Here is an 8,671-nt window from a genome sequence, read left to right on the forward strand (position 1 = left end):
TCCCGGAGCCGAATCGATTAGATTGTACAACACCTACAAGTCGACTTAGTCCTTCCTATTCAACTATATGCATGGTCTAATGAGGCCTGAGTTGGTGTATAAGCTTACAAGTCTCATTGAAAAGATAGGTGATGGGTAAAAAATGCAAGGATTCATAGGCTCGCATTTCATCAAACATAACATGTGCATAAGTTGAAATCACAACAAGCAAGCAATTTAATTATGAAAACATATTAGATTAAGCGTGAATCATTCCCCATGTTTGTTTCCCCTAATTCTCCATTAATCCTAGCTAAATGACTACTCACTCATGATCAAGTTTAACATGTTAATAAGGTTGTCAATCATACTAACAAAGCAAAACATGATGAATAAATGAAAGTGATTAACAATAATTAAACAAGAGTAAAAGAGATTATACCTACTTGAGATAATCCAAATAATAAAGCAAAGAATAAAAGAAGAGAACTTGATTGATTGATGAAGAGTTGTCAATTCTCCAATAATAACCCAATAATCTTCAATTACCCAATAATAATAAACTTGAACAATGATTAAGGAAAGATTAATATGTAATTTTGTGGAATAATTGAGATTAATCTATTCTAATCTACTCCTAATGATAGCTTAATCTAATCTAAGAGAACTTGATTTAATCTAAGAAAACTTAATCCTTTGATTATTACAAATGGAGTATATATAGTGGTACATCATTAGGTTAACCAAGGGTAGATTAGTAAATAACAATGCTAAGTGTTGAGCACGAAATTGCAACTCTAGAGGGATATGCGCGGATCACGTAGCAAGGAAAAGCCTTCTGTCCAAAAATCCGCTCGTCCCGAGCGAAATACGAGCAACCTGAGCCTCAACCCGAGTGGGTTGATTTTGTCCCGAGCGGGTTCAGGAGTATCCCGCTCTACTTGAGCTTGGCCCGCGCGGGTTGAGCTGCTGTTTCCTTTTTTTCTTGCTTTTAAGCCTATGATGCTTCTATATACTCTTTATTCCTACTTCCTTGGTCATCATTCTTGCCTCCTCTTCATACTTAGTCCATCCAAGATCGTCAACAACCTTCCAAATATGCACGGAAGACGGGAATTCCGCCTCATTATCTTCTTTCCTACAAAACATATAAAATGCACTAGGAAAGCAAAATAGGAAGGAATTGACGGATAAAATGGTCATGAAATGTTATAATAGTATGCAAAATAGGTTCATAAGGGACTAAATGTGCGCAATTAAGAGTCACATTAAACATCCCCAAACCGAACCTTTACTCGTCCCAAGTAAAGAGGTGACTAAAACTAGACCTTTATTTAAACTATCCTAATAATATAACCGATGTGAGACAATTAGCGGGTCTCACTCCGCCCCTTCAACTCACAACAAGACAACCATGAGGTAGGATGCCTTCTTGCAAGGCAAGGTGGGGCTTGCCAAAATGGCGATACATCCAAGCATTAAAGCACACAAAACAAGTAATGGATGCATCTACAAAAATGAATAGCCACTTTCCTCATTTAAGTGGCGGAAATTATCTAAAAGGGAAGCAATCTAAGGGTACACACTCCATCATAGATATGGTTTCTTCAAACTAATAAGCCTAGAAGGATACCAATAAATCACCTCCAAGTTGTGTCAAGCTAGGGTACCTTTGTCCTCAATTGTTAAATGCTTTCGTCAAGAGTAGACTCCCTATGGTGTTAGAAACACTGGAGGATCGCGAAATTCCTCTTCTTGCCTAGACAAGAAGAAGGGTCGTCCCCTCTCTACCATGCACAAAAGTGGATTCGATGGATAAAGGGATCAATAGATTTTGAGTTTCATGTGGGAGTTTGCTTTTGTTGTTGTTTTCCTCCCAATTTCTTGTGGCATTTGACATTTTGAGAACATTTCTTTGCCATTTCTTTGATGTTTGGCAATTCAATACTTGACAATTTCAACTTTTTGCATTTTCTTTTGAACATTTTCAAAGCTACCCCATTTGTAGTGAGGGTGCTTATATTTGAAGCATAGGAGTTTTCAATTTTGTTACTCCTCTTTTCTTTTGATGCAATTGCAAATTTTTTGACTTTCATTTCAATACTTGAACTCAAATTTTGAACAATTTTTGTGCCCATTCCCTTTTGTTGACAAAATGTGGTAGAATATGGAAGATGGTTGCATGGTTTCAAGGGTCACCTTGGAATAAACTGTAGCCAAGAAGTTATCACACCACAAGGTACTCTTGATAAGGCCTTAATCCATGGGTCAAAGGATACTAGGATGACACATCCTAGGGTGTTTTACAAGTATTCTAACAAGCAAAGTCTTAAGAAGAAAAAGTATCTACAAGAGCCTTATATACACTTGTCAAGCTTCCCAAATAGATGTTTTCACAAAATTTTCCTAAATGCAACTATATGCCATGATGCAACTAACATTTATATAACCTAATGCATATGCTTCTACCAACTAGTATGCCATATAATCTAAATACAACTCCTAACAACACATAGATACACAAACCGCAACAACAAAACACACAACATCCTCCTTGACATGTAAGCCCATCCTCCTCATATGAGTAATGAAAAGAAATGGAAGAGAAATAGGGATTAGAGCGATCATACCAAGCGGTCTTCACATTCCCTTGATAATGCCTCAAATGTAGTGTTGTATCTATGTGAAAAGAGAATAAAAACACAAGTATATACAATCCTACACTACTAAATTAAAGAACATGTTTTTTTGGTTTTCCAAATTTTTCAAATTTTTATGGGTTTTGTTTATGAAATAAAAAGACATGTTTTTGTATTTTTCAAAAAAATTTTGTATTTTTGGAATATAAACTCCCATCCCCCACTTTATTCTGGACATTGTCCTCAATGTACATGTAGGAGTAAAAATGAAAAAGAAAGTACATGTTTTTTGGATTTTTGAATTTATGGGAATAAATGCAATGATATGAATGAATGGATGCTCTAACTAAATGCACTTCTATATGACATATATAACAAATAAATGCAATCTAAACTATATTATATGATGCATGATTTCTAGTAAACTATGGTCACCTATGATCAAACCTCCCCAAACCGATTTAAGCACTATTTCTAGTGTTGAAAGGAATAGGTTTGGTCATTAGTGACTATGTATGAATTCTAGTCTATATGCAACTAACTACATGAATCATGTGAGATATATTACAATGCAAACTATACATGAGAGATAGGGAAAGAAAAGGGTTCTTACAATCATTGTAGGAGATGAAGATGGTAGATAGGAAGCATATATAGCCATGACACGAGCCAAATGAGAGAAAAAGATGAATTTCAGGGTCATCCCGCTCGATTTGAAAATAACCCGCTCGGGTTCAGCCTCAACCCGCTCGGGTTGATTTCGTCCCGCTCGGGTTGAAGGCTGGGACGCGCGTTTTCTCAGGAATCCGCCCAGATTCTTGAGCAGGGAATTTTTATTCTTTTCTTGGCCTTCAATACGCACGGGTTGGGCTCGGGACGCACGGATTTCAAGCAGTTTTGACCCAACGCCTTTTTGATGATAGAAAAGCTGTTCACAAGCCCAAAATCTCCATTTTCTTCATTTCTTTACATTTTCTACCTTCTTATTTTCATCAATTTCCTCCAAAAAGCTCAATTAAAATATGGGATCCCTCCCTTTCATCTCTCATGTAATTTATTAAATGAATGAATGAATGCAAAATTACACTAAATGCATATATACAAATTAATGGTTATTGAGGAACTCCATCAAACCAAAGATTGTCAATTAACAATTTCATAGAAAATTATCACTAGCACTCAAAGCACGTAGAAGTCGGTCAAATTCTTAGGAGTGAGACATGAATAGGCATGGATAACAACACAAGATTATGCAATGAAATAATGCCCAAGTAAAAGACCGAACAAGCATGTCAAGAATGCTATGACAAAAATCATAAGAGATGTGATGGGTGGTAGGAACATGAAATGGGTAGTTGGTTGGCAATTTACTCAACTTATCCTCCAAATAGTCAAAATCACCACATTTAATGCAAGTACTCTCATTATCATCTAAGGTGATTTCAAGGGTGTCTATTTGGGGTTCCCAAATGTCCTCATATTCTTCATCCCAACAAGGACCATTATCAAAGGGGTTGTCATAACAAGGCTCACCAAGTTCAACACAATTGTCTCCCTCTAATATGTCATCCTCAAAGGGTGAGTTTTCACTCAAGCTTACATCCATCTCACTCTCAACTTGCCCATTAACATCAAATTCCACAGAAGTTGGGTTCATTGTTACACAAGAAGAGTAAGGTGACGGCATCCAAGCATTGGTTTCACAATCAAGAATGTATTCCTCCTCATCATTACTCTCTTCATCTAGCAATCCATCTTCCCAAGGAGGGGCAAATTTGTGAACATATTAGGTTGGCTCAAGGTTATAGGAAGGTTTCTCATTCTCACAAATCTCATTTTCATCATAGTTTTCCTCAATGAATTTTTGAAATGTGGTTTTTATCGCTTCAATACCTTCCTTGGCACTCTCAAAGATGTCATGTACAATTTGCTTAAGACAATGGATGCTCATGAACTCAACAAATTCCCAAAATTCCTCACAACTCATCTCACATATCCTACCACCACTCAAGTGAAATGCCAAGTTGCGGGTTTCAAGGTTCATGCCATTATAAACAACACAACATGCTTCATAATTTGAAAGAGTAAAACCATGATTCCAAGCATGAGTCATATAATCTTCAAATCTTGCAATATATTTATCAAATGACTCATTTTCATATTGCCAAAAAGTGAATGAAGACATGTTAAACATATGAAATAAAGCAAGTACAAGAATTAAAATTCTCAAGGAACCAAGATCCCTCAAGAAGAAGCACAACTAAAATAAAACAAAAGAATAATTCAAATACACAACACCGTCCCCGGCAACGGCGCCATTTTGATGAGAGTGTCGTTGGGGCTCTCAATCAAACACATTTATATTTCTCAACAAACAACTAGTTAGTGGTTAAGTCGAGGTCGATCCACGGGACGGGGGTACTCAAATTATTCAATCTAATTGTAGTTGTGCTTGGGGTTGTCACAATTGTAATGGGTTGATAATTCTAATCTAATAGAAGCAATAGAAAGTAAACAAGCAACAAAAGGAAGGATGTAAACAAATGACTAAAATGCTAGGATATCATGGGTTCATAGGGGATTCATGGGAGTTGATCATACAAACATGTTCTCAATTATATAGCAAGCACTTATTGTTGTGATGGGATCGAGTTGGTGTATAAGCTTGCAATCCCTAAGAAGGTTTGGGTCCCGGAGCCGAATCGATTAGATTGTACAACACCTACAAGTCGACTTAGTCCTTCCTATTCACCTATATGCATGGTCTAATGAGGCCCGAGTTGGTGTATAAGCTTACAAGTCTCATTGAAAAGATAGGTGATGGGTAAAAAATGCAAGGATTCATAGGCTCGCATTTCATCAAACATAACATGTGCATAAGTTGAAATCACAACAAGCAAGCAATTTAATTATGAAAACATATTAGATTAAGCGTGAATCATTCCCCATGTTTGTTTCCCCTAATTCTCCATTAATTCTAGCTAAATGACTACTCACTCATGATCAAGTTTAACATGTTAATAAGGTTGTCAATCATACTAACAAAGCAAAACATGATGAATAAATGAAAGTGATTAACAATAATTAAACAAGAGTAAAAGAGATTATACCTACTTGAGATTATCCAACTAATAAAGCAAAGAATAAAAGAAGAGAACTTGATTGATTGATGAAGAGTTGTCAATTCTCCAATAATAACCCAATAATCTTCAATTACCCAATAATAATAAACTTGAACAATGATTAAGGAAAGATTAATATGTAATTTTGTGGAATAATTGAGATTAATCTATTCTAATCTACCCCTAATGATAGCTTAATCTAATCTAAGAGAACTTGATTTAATCTAAGAAAACTTAATCCTTTGATTATTACAAATGGAGTATATATAGTGGTACATCATTAGGTTAAGCAAGGGTAGATTAGTAAATAACAATGCTAAGTGTTGAGCACGGAATTGCAACTCTCGAGGGATATGCGCGGATCACGTAGCAAGGAAAAGCCTTCTGTCCAACAATCCGCTCGTCCCGAGCGAAATACGAGCAACCTGAGCCTCAACCCGAGCGGGTTGATTTTGTCCCGAGCGGGCTCAGGAGTATCCCGCTCTACTTGAGCTTGAACCGCGCGGGTTGAGCTGTTGTTTCCTTTTTTCTTGCTTTTAAGCCTATGATGCTTCTATATACTCTTTATTCCTACTTCCTTGGTCATTATTCTTGCCTCGTCTTCATACTTAGTCCATCCAAGATCGTCAAAAACCTTCCAAATGTGCACGGGAGACGGGAATTCCGCCTCATTATCTTCTTTCCTACAAAACATATAAAATGCACTAGGAAAGCAAAATAGGAAGGAATTGACGGATAAAATGGTCATGAAATGTTATAATAGTATGCAAAATAGGTTCAATTAAGGGACTAAATATGCGCAATTAAGAGTCACATCAGCGGGTCAGTGTCGGCTCAGGTTATCAGCATATATTTTATCTTATATATTTAGTTTTAGATAGTAATTTTGTGCCTAAACAATGGGTAGGTGTATTGATTGTAGTATTAAGTGAAAATAATTAAGATAAATGTCAATTTGGTTTTATTTAAACCATTATTAAGCTAGTTCATTATCGTATCATCTATCGAGTTGAGAAAACATCGGGTCATGGGTCGGGATCGGGTTGGAAAAAATAAGGCTGCTATCGGTTATCGGGTCGGTTCGGATCAGGTCAGTTTCAGTTCACCCAATTTTCTGATTGTATCGTGTCGGATTTCGGGCGGGTTGGGTCGGATTCCTCAGATCGAATCAGATTTTGCCAGCTTTACTTGTATCCAAATATTCACTCTGTATTCCTTCCCCCTTCCCTCCCGTCTCCCTTTCCCTCCTATAAAGTGTCCAAACAAGGGATAAATGATCCTACTACCTGACTACCAAGACATATACTCCCTCCATTCAACTCAACTTTGCAAGTATTCCTTTTTCGTCCATTTAACTCCACTTTACATGTTTCCTTATTTGGCTAAGGAAATGGTCAGTTTATCCTTATTGAAAATCTATATTTACAAAAAATGTAATCCATACCTCTCACTAATCCACCATAAAACCCCACACATATATATATATATATATATATATATATATATTTTTTAATATTTTTAACCTCTCTATTCTCTTTCCCTATGTATTTTTAATAGTTTTTTTAATCCGCTCCTTAATACTCATGCAAAAAAGCAAAATTGCAAAGTGGAGTTGAATGGAGAGAGTATCAAACTATATTTTGGGGCATGTTACCTGGCAAGCTTGAATTTTTGGGTCTCAGTCTCGAGATTTTGGCAAGATTAAGAAAGCGTCTGCACATAATACTTGACGTTGGTAGCAGTGGGGATCCTTTGTCCCGTTTGGTGTGCCACTCCAATCACCTTCTAACACATCAACAAATTAATATGATTATTGCAATATTTTATTTTGCAACAAGTGATGTGTCAAAAGGTGAGTAGAGTGACACACAATGGGACACAAAAGTGGGACAGAGGATCCTTACTACGTTGGTAGTAGGTGCATATCACAAAATGAACCCACCAAATATCACTATATCGTAGCCAAATCAATACTATATATATACTCCAGAAATCAAGAGATTTCAATGTAATTAAATAAATTTATACAAATTAATTATACTATATAGTTTTAAATTGATAGCACTATGTGATAGACCTTACCAAGGGACTTCAATGTAAATATTATATAGTTCTGGTTGAAGTATAAATTTAGAGAATACTGGAATATGGTGGTTTTCCTTAAAATAAGCATGCCCCATTTATGGTATTAATTAGTATAAAGATGTTAATTATTAACCTACACAAATATAATATAAGTATGTTATATTTTGAAAACTATTAAAAGCAAAATAAATCAAGCTAGATTTCCAAAAAATATAATATTTCATAATTATTTCAATTTGATTTAATGCATATATGTAATATATTTATATAAATATATAAACCTCTTAAAACTGCATGCCTAAATAGTAAAAATAATTTTGTTATTAGTGAAAAGAATTGTAGTAACATTGGATATATATTAATATGATAGTAATCACTCATTTCAATAGTCAAAGTAACAATATTGGTAGCGAGCGGGAGTAGTGAAAGTAATAGAATCAATATTAATGTGTTAGTAGTAAAAGCAATTAGTAGACTATACAACCAGTTGTATACATCTGGTTGTATAGATTTCGAGCTTTATAATACGGAGTAAAGAATTTGAGCTTATATGTACATTTTACGAGCTTTATTGGAAAGAATATGAGCGTCATTATAAAAATATTAAAACTCAGTATATTATAATGAAACTCAAAAATAATACATATAATACATATAAGCTCAACTAGATTTTAATTTTGACACCTAACAAATTAAAATGTAACTCAAAAATTTTAAAAGCTCGAAAAGATTGCATATAAGCTCAAGTAGATTTGTATTGGATGTACCATGCTCATATACATCTGGATGTATAGTCTAATTTATGTAGTAAAAGTAACAATAATTACGTAACAGTAATTAAGGCAA

The sequence above is a fragment of the Silene latifolia genome, chromosome 10 (genome assembly GCF_048544455.1).
Source record: "Silene latifolia isolate original U9 population chromosome 10, ASM4854445v1, whole genome shotgun sequence".
NCBI classification, from domain to species: domain Eukaryota; kingdom Viridiplantae; phylum Streptophyta; class Magnoliopsida; order Caryophyllales; family Caryophyllaceae; genus Silene; species Silene latifolia.